General features: G+C 41.7%; 1 protein-coding gene across 2 annotated transcripts in view; it reads left to right on the top strand.

The window, feature by feature from the left end:
* The window catches only part of CDH13 (cadherin 13), a 1,164,519-nt gene that overhangs the window by 66,789 nt on the left and 1,083,741 nt on the right, over positions 1-13,989 (top strand). The window lies entirely within an intron of this gene.

The raw sequence follows: 13,989 nt of genomic DNA on the forward strand, positions 1-13,989 counted from the left end.
ATTAATGAGCACTGCTGTGCACCCTGCCACATGTTAAAAGGTAAAATTACATTCTGATGTTTATTTGAGCTATTACCTATTGCCACTTGAGGCATATTTCATGGAATGATAAGAGTAGAACAAGATATTTATTTTGCATTACTGATCCAAGGTGCCGTCAGGGTCATGAGGTCCCCATTAAAATTCCAGTGAACTCTTAGATTCTGCCATTCCTAGAAAATCTTATAACATTCTTGGTTCAAACTTCTCATCTGTGATTTAATGGGATACACTAAGGTACAGTGAAGGCCTGGATTAAAATGATGTCATTTATTTGCTGCGTACATGGTCCTGGGCAAGTAATTGAAAGAAACTCTGAACTTCAATTTCCACATCTGGATAAAAATAAAAATAAAACATATACTTAAACACTATGATCATAAAAAATTCAGTGCCTGGCACTTAGTAGGTACTCAATAATTCTGTCTCCCCAGTTAATTTATTCAGTTGCGTATAGAGCTATTTATGCAGAAAAGTTTATGTGACAACTACCAGATATGGATACTTTTATAGAAGAGTATCCATAGGAAATGGCTCAGCCTTCTGTCTTACAATAAAAAGTAATGTTTGACTCCAAGTACATGAGATTGAACAGAGTTATTTGAGCTACTTATGATAAAATGTGACAGGCAGACTTTGGTATTTCACCACCCCAACATTTTTTTATGGACTGCTCACTATCACTGCAACATTCAGCACTTTTTTCTGTGTCAATGTGATAGACAATATTCATATTCTTCTTGGGTAATTGCCTTTTTAGCTGAATCAATGGCTTGCAGGCACGAGAAGGAGTCTGTTTTATCTCAACTTTATTTATCTTATGATTATACTAAGACTATTAAACTGAATCTCCCCTCCTTCCCTTCCTCCCAGGCCCATTCCCAATCATCTTCTAAAACCTCTGTTAATACTCAGCTTTTTTTGTGAATTTTCCCACTGCCATGCTTCATGTTACCAAAATATTTCCCTTTTCTGACAACATTCCAAATATAAATAAGGACCTACTGAATGAATGAACCACCAGTATGATTCACCCAATCACTCATTCAAGAAATATTCTTTGAGGATTTACAGTGGGCAGACCCTGGGGATATAAGAGGGAGGGAGGAGGATGACTATGCCTACTTGTAAAGAGGATACAGCTGTGGTCTCTTCTGGAAAGTAGGAGTGCCTATAAAGGAGGCGCCTTGGGTATTCTTACTGAGCATAACAGATGGAACTGAGGAGTCAAGGAGGGAAGCCTTCTCTGATTATATGACCATGGAGCTAAGATTTGAAGGAAAACACATAATGGTGCATGTGTGTGGGGAGGGTGGAGACAGGAGGCAGTGGAGGAGCTAAGTATCCCAAGGCGGAGGAGGCAGCGTGGGCAAAGTCCTGTCAGCTAGCGGAAGGGCATGTTCTTGGTACCAGAAGCAGCTCAGTGGAAAGGATCCTGAAGGGGAGGCTGGTGGGCAGAGTCCAGACCCTGGGGGCCTTGTCAACCTAGCTGCTTTGTGCCTGGGGCAATGAGGAGGCTGTGAAGCGTCAACAGGGAGATACAGTATTTAGAGTATCTCAAAGTCTCCCTCTGTGTGGTGTTTGAATCTTTCTGAATCCTCAGATGTAATATAAATTATTTGAAAGCAAATACCAATTTGTCTGCTTCTAATTCTGGATCTCTTACTCAGGACTTGGTTGCCCAGAAGAGGTTTAATAAATTCTCTTTAACTCTACTTCCCACCAATTTTTCTCCCTTCGATCTGTTCCTATATCTCTACCATTCATGGCAGGGTTAGTACGTGGCTCCAGTGGTGAGCAGGAAGGACTTCACCTCTTGTCTGTCCCTTAGCTTTGGTGTGTGCTGCTCCTAACGTAGCTTTGGAGTTAAGAACCATCTCATAGCATTGTTGGGTTAGGTATTCTCTGGGTCCACTCAAGCTTCATATCAGTTTTTTAGGGACAGAAAGCTACTGTGCTGACCTCAGTCAAAGCCCCTATCTGAATTCTTGAAAGAGACATGATTGTTAGGTCATTAATTGATTCTCCATAATGTTAGAACAGCAGGAGATTTGAACACAAGGGCATGATGCTATACCATGCAGCCTGGTAGAGTTGAGCTGAATAACTTGTAGGTTTATAAGACAACACATTTAATTTTTAACAGATTATGTACAAGATATTGAGTGACATTAAACACAGAGTTAAATCAACCATAACCCATTTAAAGCAGCCTTGCAGATAAATGTCTCAAATCTACTAGCCTGCCAAATATATTCCTTATCTACACACATTTATCAATTTTTCCACAATACTAAGCCTTTCTAATGTTTCTCTGACAGTTACTGTCTCTCCCAAGCCTGAAATTCAGGTGACATCTACTTTCTGTAAACTAGATGTGCTTGACCAGGGAAAGCCCCCAGATTTGTGTTAATCTTTAGGGGCCACAGACCCTTCTGGGACTCTGATGAAATCTTTAGTTTGCTGTCTAATTAAAAAAAGAGGTGATATAAACATACACAGATTTCATTTTGCATAATTCTATTGTGTTGCTTTTGAAATTGATTTTATTCACATCATATATTATTCAAATACATCTTTACTAAAAAGAGTCACTCACTCTATATATTTTAGATATAAATGAAAGATTACTTTCTAACAAAAATTAGAAAAAACACAATCAATGTAAGTTAATCAGAAAGTAAACCTTAATTGTATTCAAAAGTAAAACTCAATGGGAACACCGTTGTTTTGTAAGTGTAAGAAATTTTGGTAGTCACAAGGTCTTTGACATGGCACCATGAATGAGAGCTTTGTAGTTAAGTTCTGCACCTTTGGTTTTGATGGCAGCAAATATGTAAAAAAAGTCATTGATTCAGGTGATAGAAACAAAATCAGAATGCCCATAACTGATGTTGCAATGAAGGCTGTTTCAGGAAAGCAGGCCCTACATGACTCTTATCATTGCATTTATGTCCCATGATTTCTTCAACTCAATTAGGTCAACTATGGTGGTTTCAGTGGGATGCTATCTATGTATGTTAATTATCTATTGTTGCATTAAAAATGTTCCCCAAATTTAGTGGCTTACAAGCAAGTACTATTACAGAAACATTGCAATGAGGTACTTGTAGTTCAGAGTCTTTGATGATACTGTTGTCAAGATGTTGGTTGAAATAGGAGTCATCTGCAGGCTTGACTGGGGCTGGAAGATCTGTTTTCAAAGTGGCACCCTCACATGGCTGGTGGTAATAGGCCTCAGTTCCTTACCACAATAGGCTCTCCATAGGACTCTTAAGGTATTTACACAAAATGGCAACTGGCTTTCTCCTGTGTGAAATATCCCAGAGAGAAAACCAAGGAAGGAACCAGAACACCAGTTATGTCCCAATTTTGGATGTCATATATTGTTACTTTTACCATGCTCTATCTATTAGAAATGCATACTGAGTCCAGGTCCACACTCAGAGGGAAGGGAATTAAACTCTATGTCCTGAAGGGAGAAAGATCAAATAATTTGTGGATATATTTCAAAACCACCACACTATGTCATCAAAGAAGGCATTGTATATTCATGATTCAGTTTTAAGGTGGTTTGGGTAAAGTTAATAGCACAGTTGATTCATATTCCCAGGTACTGGTGATTTCCATCTGAAGAGAACAAGATGAGGCTTTGTCACTCTCACCCCAGACTATCCTCCAACATCCTTTAATCACCTTTAAGGGGGCCAAGGCATTTCTTTTTTTCTTTTTTCTTTTCTTTTTTTTTTTTTTGAGACAGAGTCTCACTCTGTCACTGGGGCTGGAGTGCAATGGCGTGATCTCGACTCACTGCAACCTCTGCCTCCGGGTTCAAGCAATTCTTCTGCCTCAGCCTCCTGAGTAGCTGGGATTACAGGTGCCCACCACTATGCCCAGCTAATTTTTTGTGTTTTTAGTAGAGACGGGATTTCACCATGTTGACCAGGCTGGTCTCAAACTCCTGACCTCATGATCCACCTGCCTCGGCCTCCTAAAGTGCTGGGATTACAGGCGTGAGCCACCGCACCTGGCTGGGCCAAGGCATTGTATGCGTGTGTGTGTGTAAGTTTTTTCATGAATTCAAAATATAGCCAAATTGTTTTGAATATATAGAGTTTATATTTGCACTGCTGATAATAGCTTGTAATAAAGCTGTGGAACTATACTGTTTATTGTTGCCCCAACATGACAGTGCTGGTGAGGAGGAAACAAAGACTGGAGGATGTAATCTACCCCATAGATGAGCCCCTTGAGGATATGGCTGCATGTTAATGTTCCAGTGCAGTGATTGGCACATAGGGGCTATAAAGAAATATCTGTTGAATGGATGAATGAATGAATGAATGAATGAGTGGAGACTCATGGAATTTAACTTGGACAGGCAGGTTCTAACTGTTGCTGTAGGCCTAGGAATACCATGTTCAAAGTATGGAAGATTGGAGCATTGGTAAGAATGAGCTCTTGAATTCTAAGGCAGTGCTATCTCTAGTCTCTTAAGTGTTTTCTGCCAGGTTGGAAGAGTCTTTGCATGTCAAGCATATGTTTGCATTCAAAAAGAAAGGTGAAAGCTGGTTGGGATTGCTTGCTTTTAGTGAAGACCAAGGCAAAGAACTCTATCTCCTGGGTACTCTCTGTAGATGGTGGGAAAAAGGAAGAGAATGTATCAGGTAGCTTTTGCTGTGTGACAGACAACTACAAAACCTTGGTAGTATATTAACAAGCAGTGCTCACTGCCCATGCATATGGGCTCAGCCATCAGTTAGGTGGCTCTGCTGATCTTAGCTGAGCTTGTTCACCTATCTGAGGTGGGCTTTGCTCTGTGACTTTCCCATATTGTAGCAGTGTAGCTTGGGCATGTTTTTAGAGCAGTGGAGGAGGCATGAGAGAGAAGCTCAATTCTACAGGTGATTTTCAAGCCTGTTCAGCAAGCAATCTACGGGCCAAATATCCCATGGCTGAGCCCAGTGTCAAAGAGGGAGGGCACTGAATAGCTCCATGGCACAGGGGGGCGTGAAGAATTGGAACATTTTTTACAATCTATTACAGGAAGCCAAAGAAATAGCTAGTTTTTCTCTGTTTAAGAAGGGTTCACGCACATTGCCTTTAAAAGGACAGATAGTAAATATTTTAGACTTTGGGGCCACGTACAGGCCCTGTTCTATATTCTTTTTTTACTTCTTCTTTTCCTTTTCTTATTATCCTTTTTCTTTTAATAATCCTTTAAAAATGTGAAAAAACAAAGATATTCTTAGCTTCCAGGCTGTATAAAAGTAGACCGCCTGCCACATTTGGCCCATGAGCCGTAGTTTGTTCATCCCTAGTTTGAGAAGAAAAAACATCTTCATACTAATAATAATATACAATATTCTGTTGGCAAAAGACATTTTGACACCTGTCATTTAATTGATCTTCATAGAAGCCTGATTGTTGAAGGTGGATATTTCTAATAGCTCCCCTTTCATATGGGGAGAGATGGGAACTTATGTGATGAAACTGGGATTCAGACTGTAGTAGGGCCAGGGAGGGTCACTGATGATTACCTGAGGTTGCCCTGCCAAGGACAGCTGCTTGTGTCCTCTACCTCTGAGAACTAAGCTTCCAGGAGGACCACCGTTAGTAGGGAGTGCATTCAGCTCCATCCTCCTGAGAACATACACTCTGCAAGTGGAGAGAAGCCATCTCATTATGTTAATTTCAACCCAGCCCAGACTGAGAGGAGGCTGATTTCAAGGGCACAGAAGGTGAGGCAGCCGATTCCCAGGTCCCATTTCCCTTGCTCCACTTCGTTAACATGGCCACCCTTAATGCGTGTCATAACTCTGCCTTCCAGCAACATTTCCTCTCCACTAAGAACCTTTTAGAAATGGTGTTTAAGAGAATGTGCATAAAACAAGTCTTCATGGTGATTATGACATTTTTGCTAAACCAAAATGTAATCAGTACACACATTTTGCATCCTTACACTTAATCCACAAACATAGCTTTTACTGTTTTACCTTCTCCCACCCACAATCCAAACAGTGTCACAGAACAAACATAACAGGATATTAAGATAATCTCTTTTGTCTATGCGAAATGTCATTTAGCTGTTGAGAGAGGAATGTCCCATCTAGTTTTTACAAACAATAAATAATACAGCTTATGAAGGTCCACATGGGTGACACTGATGCAATGTTTCAACAGTTCTCTGAAGAAGGAAAATAAAATGAGTCATGCAATTAGTTGGCTGGGCATTTGCCTGCAAGTTGCCAGAGAGCTTTGTTGATTTATCCCAACTTGGCTAAGATTGGCTTACTCTAGAAGTTCGCTTGTTACAGAAGTTTGGTCTTTACTAGGGTGACACAAAGTATATTTTATGGATATTAGTTCATCAGGATGCTGAGAAGGGTTATAGCATCAAAGACAAATATGGCTGAACATATTGGGGGTCATTTAGGTTAAATAAATTTAAATGAATTTTTCCTGCAGGACTTCTCAGAGGCTTTAATCTGTGAATGTGCATACTGAATTTCCAAGAAGGATTTAGAATGTGCAGCAGTTTCCAAATCTACTTGACCTGGGAACCCTTTTGTTCACAGGGCATCCCATGAGAGAACACTTTAAAGAACAGACGTTGAGAATCAGTACCATGTGTAAAACATGACCAACATTCTATGCAGAGGAGAATTTTGAAAGTATCCCCACCAGTGAAGAGTTACCGTGTATGTGTATACTGTACATAAGTGGACATTAGCTTGTATTGTCAAATAATAAAGTCAAACTTTATTATTAAGGAAGATACAAGAATTAGGGCTAGTAAGTGTGTGTGTGTGTGTGTGTGTGTGTGTGTGTCTGTCTGTCTATGTGTAAATGTCCATCCCCAGGGATTAAGAAGTCTGGATTTGGGCTAAACTTAATCATTTCTAAGAATCTGAGATTTTCAGTCCTTTCCTAGAATTTCAAAAGCAGTCAGAGAAAGCAACTGTGAGAAGATCACAGCTTCTCATCCTGTTTTGAGTCTCACCCTCCTCTTTGCCCTCATGAAGGATTTCACTGATTGTGTTCCTGAGAGGATGCATTTTAATTGCTTTCTGGTATGACTTCCCAATACATCAAGTTGTGTTTTCTATATAGCTGCTATCCAAAATGATTACTATTCAGAACACTAATCTGATCTCTAAATCTACAAAGAAAAGGCCATGTAATTTGCTTCTCTTTACAGTGCATTACGTGCACCATTGTAAGTGCTGGAACCCACCCCCACTGGGCATCTCCAAACTGCTGTCCTGTGGATAGCCCCAGTTCCATGTGCTCAAAAGCAAACTCGTTATCTCCACCATGAGTCAGTTCCTCTTCCTGTTTTTTTCTCTCATTGCAGCTAATGACATTACCATCCCCTCAATGTCCAAAGTTAGAAACTTGTGAGTAATTTTTTATTTCTTTCTCTTCCTCACCTTCTATTAATATTAGCTGTTAAATCCTGTTGATGCTACCTCTGAAATATTTCTCAAATCCACATCTCCTTTCAACCTTGGGCATGGCCCTAGTTCAAGGTCCTGTTTTTCTTAGATGGACCACGCGGTCCTTTTGCCATGATCTCTTTTTCCATCCAACTTATAATTTTTCTACAACTTTGACTTCCATCCTGATTACTAAGACTTTTAACATTTCTGAGTGTTCCTTCTTCTCTGGGTGTTTGACATGCATTGTCATTCTGTCTTCTGATTGCAAGTGATAGAAACCTACTCCAGATTAGCTTTCAGGGCAAAGAAAGGTGTTTAGTAGATTGCACAACTGGCAAACCTGGAGTTGATTTAGCTTTCGTGAAGGCTAGACCTTAGACTTGTCATCAGGAATATGTCCTATTTGCTTTCTCTGTCAGCAGTCCTTCCCGTTTTGTTGGCTGTGCTCTGTGATCACATCTCATTGTGGTGATAACATGGCTTCCAGCAGCAATCCCAGACTCACAGCCCATCCTCAGCATTTCCAGTGGAGAGATGTGTTCTCTTTTCCTAACACTTTCCATACAAATCTTAGAAATAAATTTTATTGGCTCTTATCATGTCACATGCCCATCCTTCAACCATTTGCTATGAACAAGGGGACAGGATGCTCTGATTAGCCAGGACTTAGTCACCTCCCCTCTTCTGAAGACACAGAAGTTGGGCCATCATCTCTACCCAGCCACGTGGACTTAGAATACAGGGTGGGTGGGTGCAGTTTCCCCGAGGAAATTGGAGGACTGTTCTTGGAGCAAGGACATGAATAAGCGGCTTACAAAGAGCAAATAATCCTTGCTTATGGCACTCAAGGTGTTCTGTCACCCCATCCAACTCACCTTTCCCACTTGGTCTTCTGTCCTTGAATGCGAAGAACCAGAGTCCCCTGCTCTAAATGGCTCCTTTTCTGTGTGTGCTGCGTGTTTGCTCTGCTGCTGAGATCCATGCTTTTCCCTTGCCCGAAACACCCTCTGTGGCTGTTGCAGATGTGTTCACTCTGTAAACCCAGCTCAAATGCCTTCCACCCCAAAAAGCCTCCTTAAACTTGCCCCTGCTCCTATGTGTGAATTATTTTCACAGCACATGATCTACACTTCCATCATGGTTCTTGAAATACATGAAATACCTAATCATAGGATAGGTTTCATATGATCCCACCTCCCCTGCTAGACACTGACAGTGTGACAGCAGGGCAACTGTCTTGTTCGTCTCAGTGCTCCCCAGGGCCCACATGCAGTACCTTATACACAGTGCAGGCACCATAAATACCTATTAATTGATTCTGGACTTGCCATTCATTAAGAGAAGTTAATGGAGGTTTTCTGATTCCCATCAGATGAACAATTTTGGGATGTTTTATCAGTCAAATTTCTAAGAGTCAATAAAACTTCCATTTGGATTATTCTTTCCCCCACTCCAATTGTATTTTAAAAAATAGTTTTATTGTACTTGTCCCCCTCAATTTTGACAGTGGGTAAGCATTGCAGAAAATTTGTGAATATAAAAGTATGAAGATGATCAAGAGCTTCTTCCTGACTGATGGCCATTTCATGTATGATTTCCTCTGCCTGGAACCCTGTGGCCCCCAGCGTTCAGCTCCCTGGTGCCTCATCAGGCACAGCTTAGTGTGAGCTTCACCTTTGTGTCTAGATCTTCCTGTGCATTTAGATTTTTAAAAAATAATGCTTATCCTGGTGTATCCCCTCATTGGTTGGCTATGAAGTAAGCTCCGTGTGTGCAGGGACCTTTTTTAGCTTGGTGAGGGTGTATCCTCTCCACTGCTGGAGCTGTGGTTAGCACACAGCCAGTGAGTGCTCTACAAACACTTACAGCATCAGTTCGTGAATGCTTGCAAACATGCAGAGGTTACCATTGCTTATGCTTTTTTTTGTTTTGTTCCACTCATATAAACCACTTATATACTCAGATATGTGTGTATATATGCATATATATGTATTTATGCACACATAAACATAATATACTACACACACTGGATGTATACTACAGACACACACACACACACACAATGTTATAAGGTGTATGTAACACACTCAGGGCTGCCCCACAGCCTCTCAGTGCCCTACCTATGTTCCGTCCCCCCACCATTCCTTCCGGCAGCTTCTCACTGTGAACCCTGAAATATTCTGCCTGAATGCTTGTTCTAGCTGCAGGAGCATGGCAGGCCAGAAGTGCTGGAGAACTCGTACCCACAGGGTCAGCCCTCAACCAGGGATGAATACAGGTGGAGGATAAATTTCCCCACTCCCTTGCCCCTTTGGAGATGTATTCGACACCATTTCTCAGAGTCTCCAGGGAGAATGAGCTCCAGTAGCCCACAGTGGTGGCTGGACTGATAATGCTTTACTGGCTTTCTTTTCATATCACTGCCTCCTGGAATCACCTCCTAAATAAGCTACTTACATTCAAAAACTAATTCCAATAATACGCTACTTAAGACAAGGGAGAATGGTAGAAACAGGTTTCTATACTTCACGAAAATGAGCTTTTGCTCTTCAGAAATCACAGCCAATAGATTGTGACTTCTGGCTGCCCCCTCTGCTAATGCCCCTTCTTTGCCCCCGAACAAGGGCACCCATGTACAACAATGTGTATAAACTTCCTTAGGAAGCTGGTCATTCAGAGCCCCGTCAGTGACACCTGCACTCAGAATGTAATCCTACCCAGCTTCGGGGGCTCCAGGAATTCCTGTGGCATCTGTGTTATAGACTCCTTTGCATTCAGCTTTGCTTTTATCTGTTTCCAATTTCTGTTTTCAAGGCTTCGGTTTTTCTCCTTTCTGCTTCATCTCCAGCCCCTCCTTTGCAACAGTACCAAATAAAAAACCCATCACACTGCCACAGCTGAAAAAGCCTTTGAAAAAGGCAGGTGGCGTGGCTTGAATGTTTCTAAACTCTAAAACTGCAAGCCACAGACAAATAAAGAAAGAGGTGGGGGTGGGCATGGGGGGTTGTAGTCTTGTGGAAGCAATCCTCAGCCTTCAGCAGGCTCTAGGGGCACACTGCCTCTAGCATGTTTTGAGCACGTTGATTTGGGCATCTGTCTTGCTGAATTTGAGTTTGAATTATGGATGTTACTGAATGAATCATTAAGGCTGTGTCCACCAGGATTGCTCTGGCTCTCTTGCCTGTTAACAGTGCTGTGCAATTTTATGTAAGCATTACTTCAACATTTTTGGTGGATGTTCTTCATTTATTCATTCATTCAGTATGCATCGATGGTGACTCTAAGTCTTGGGACTGCAAAGATGTCTGAGGCCCATTCTTTACTCCTCCACATCTCAAGACCTAAGGGAGATAGACAGGCAAAGCAATAACCACAGTGCCTTGCTATTGGTGCTGTCCAAGGTGGGTGCTGTGAAGAAGTGCTTAAGGGTAAGTGCTGCAGAGGCAGGCACACCTGGGGTCCTTTTCCTGGCCTGGGGGGTCCAGGAAGGTTTCCCAGAGGAAGAAGCAGGGCTCAGTCATCAAGAGCTAAGGATATGCAGTCAAATAGCCCTGGCTTATTAGAATTTGCTTTGCACTAAACCGACTGAATACTTAATTTCCCCAAGCCTCAGTTTCCTGGTCTGCTAAGTGGCCAGAATAATATTTACATCGTGGATTTGTATGAAATAAATAGGATAATGCATGAACCATGCTTAGCATGAGCCATAACACGCAAAAGCAACATAATCAGTGTTTGTTAATTTTAACAAATCAAGCCCGGGATATTGACAGACACCTAAGGCAGACTTGGGAGACAATGTCTCTTGCTGCTACCTCATGAGGAAGGTGAATGACCATGCATTGCCACTGGACGGGAGAATAAACGGTTTCTTCTTTTTATTCTTGTAGACACCAGTGAGGCCTACCATATACCTATGTCAAAACCTGCAATTTATCAAAAATAAAGCCAGAGATAGTAACAGTCTTGCTGACCACAAAGGCAGAAGGATCCAGGCAAATAGATTGCTTCCAGGACTATTATTTCATGATGAGCTTTCAGCTATATAGCACATGAGAGGGAGGACAAGGGGCGGCTGCACTTCAAGAGACCCCATTGTGCAGGTGAGATGTCCAGTATATTCTTACTTAAGATCTGATTTCTTCTCCTTCTCTCCAGCAAGGGATGTCCAGAGATATAACAATTAGAATTCAATACGCTAATACAGTGTCTCATTAGCCAAGCCACACAATCGCCTCTAGTGGTCCATATGCACGACAACCCGGGATCCTAGAAATTAGCTCGGCTTCCTGCATCTGTCCCCATCTGAATCTTTACTCAACTACTTTTTGATTGTGAAGAGCCAAGCTCATTTGAGCAGTAGGAATTTCATGGGGCTGGTGATCCCAAGACTAATTCAAAAATTAATAAATTTCCCATTCCTTTTCTTATTTATTTTTTTGGTAGGGACACATTTCACAACACACGCCTGCTTCTTTCTTGCAAGTATTTCATTCAAAACTAGTCCTCAAGTTTTCAAATTTTAGAGACTTAAGAAAAATCAATAATGCTTTAAGAGGATTAAGAGGCTGTGCTTATGTCAGCCTTACACAATTCTGGAGAGAAGATAGACTTGATTGTGCTTCTCATTTTGTTTATGATCCTGCAATGTATCACGCATTCTCTGCCAAGTGAATTCTGACCGCACGAAGAAGGGGTAGATGCTTTTACAACAGGTTTAGTCATCTGGCGTATTATTTAATAGAATCAGTGGTGTTTTCCTTCGTGACATGCAGCCTTACATACAGGCTAGGTGTTAAGTTTATACCCAGGTTATCTACCCTTCCCCCTCCTGTCCTCTCTCCCACCCTGTTTTTATTCTGTCTTCCCTCCCTTCTTCCCTTCTTCCTTATTCTCTCTCTTCCTCCCTTTCTTCTTCATCTTCCTGTCTTCCTCACTCCTCCCTTCTCTCCTCCCCATCTTCTTTCCCTTTCTTTCCGCCTCCCTTCTCCCTTTTTCGCTCCCTCTTTCCCTTCACAAACATTTATTCAAACACTATTATATACTAGGCACGATGCAAGGCACTGGAAATACATTGAACAGGGCAGATGTGGTTCCTGTTACATGATGAGTAACACAGGTGATAAATAAACAGTTAACAAGATAAGAAAAATTGCCAGCGAGTATTTGGAAGAAATAGACAAGTGATAGGGAATGACTTTCGGGAGAATTATTTGCACATAAGGATAAGGGGTGAGGCAGACTCAGCAGCCGTTTCCTGCCAGGGCAGAGTAGAAGGCCGTGGAGCTGCTAGGTGGTTGGCCCGGAGAAAAAACAAGGAGATGGAGTGATAAGCAAGGCCAGATCCTGCAAAGTGCTGGTAGGAGTTTGCAATTCTCTGTAATGTTCAGAAATACAGAGGTCAGCGGAGGTGGGTGGATCACCTGAGGTCAGGAGTTGGAGACCAGCCTGGTCAACATGGTGAAACCCCGTCTCTACTAAAAGTAAAAAAAAAAAAAAAAAAAATATTAGCCAGGTGTGGTGGTGGGTGCCTGTAATCCCAGCTACTTGGAAGGTTAAGAAAGGAGAATTGGTTGAACCCAGGAGACGGAGGTTGTGGTGAGCTGAGATCATGCCGCTGTACTCCAGCCTGGGTGACAGAGCGAGACTCTGTCTCAAAAAAAAATAAAATAAAAAAGAAGTATAGAGGTCATTTTTAATGTGAGAATGTTCTCGGTGAATTAGGTATATGTGCCTGCCACATTTTCCAAACCAGTGTTTTTACGAATATTCTAGTTTAGCCCTCTCTTCTAGAGTTATAAAATTAGTCTGCCTTCAGTTCTACATTTAGGGAGTCCTCTTTTAAGGAAAGGAAAAGGATAGTTAAATCAGGGGCTGTCACAGAAGCCTCAGATTGGAGGACAAGGCGTGGACCATCCCCTGTTTGGCGGGAAAATAGCTTTAGTCACAGGCAGGTTGTTTTGCTTCCTAAAGCGTAAAGTTGGAAATGTGATAATTGCGTCAAGTAGTTGATTTAGTTGTATCAAGCTTAACTAATTAACACCAATTCCATGCTTGATTCTTTTCTCCATTAACTGAACAAAAGCCATTGCTAATGAGGCTATGTATACAAAGCCAGCTGACTCACTTTGTTGTGGAGATTTCAAAGAGAAGGGAGTTGTAAACATTTGTAGCGAATAGATAGGGGTAGACATGATCTTCCACATATTTAACAACAGGTGCAATACAGGCACTGGCCAATGAGAATGAGCAGTGGTATAATGGTGCCACCAGCACATACAGAAGGAGTAAGAAGTATCCTCAAGGCACGGAGAGATGATAGGGTGCAGGGCCTTTGCACTGGGCTTATTCACAGGCAAAATATTTTTCCTTATTTTAAAGAAATGGAAAGAAGTCTTCCTAGAAGCCAGGGTCTGTGATAGATGACAGAGTGACCATAGCAATCAGGGGTGCAGAGGGTGTGTGGATTCTGATGACAGATTGCCTGTCTGATTTTGCAGAATTAGCT

This window comes from Pan troglodytes, chromosome 18 (genome assembly GCF_028858775.2).
Source record: "Pan troglodytes isolate AG18354 chromosome 18, NHGRI_mPanTro3-v2.0_pri, whole genome shotgun sequence".
Lineage (NCBI taxonomy): Eukaryota > Metazoa > Chordata > Mammalia > Primates > Hominidae > Pan > Pan troglodytes.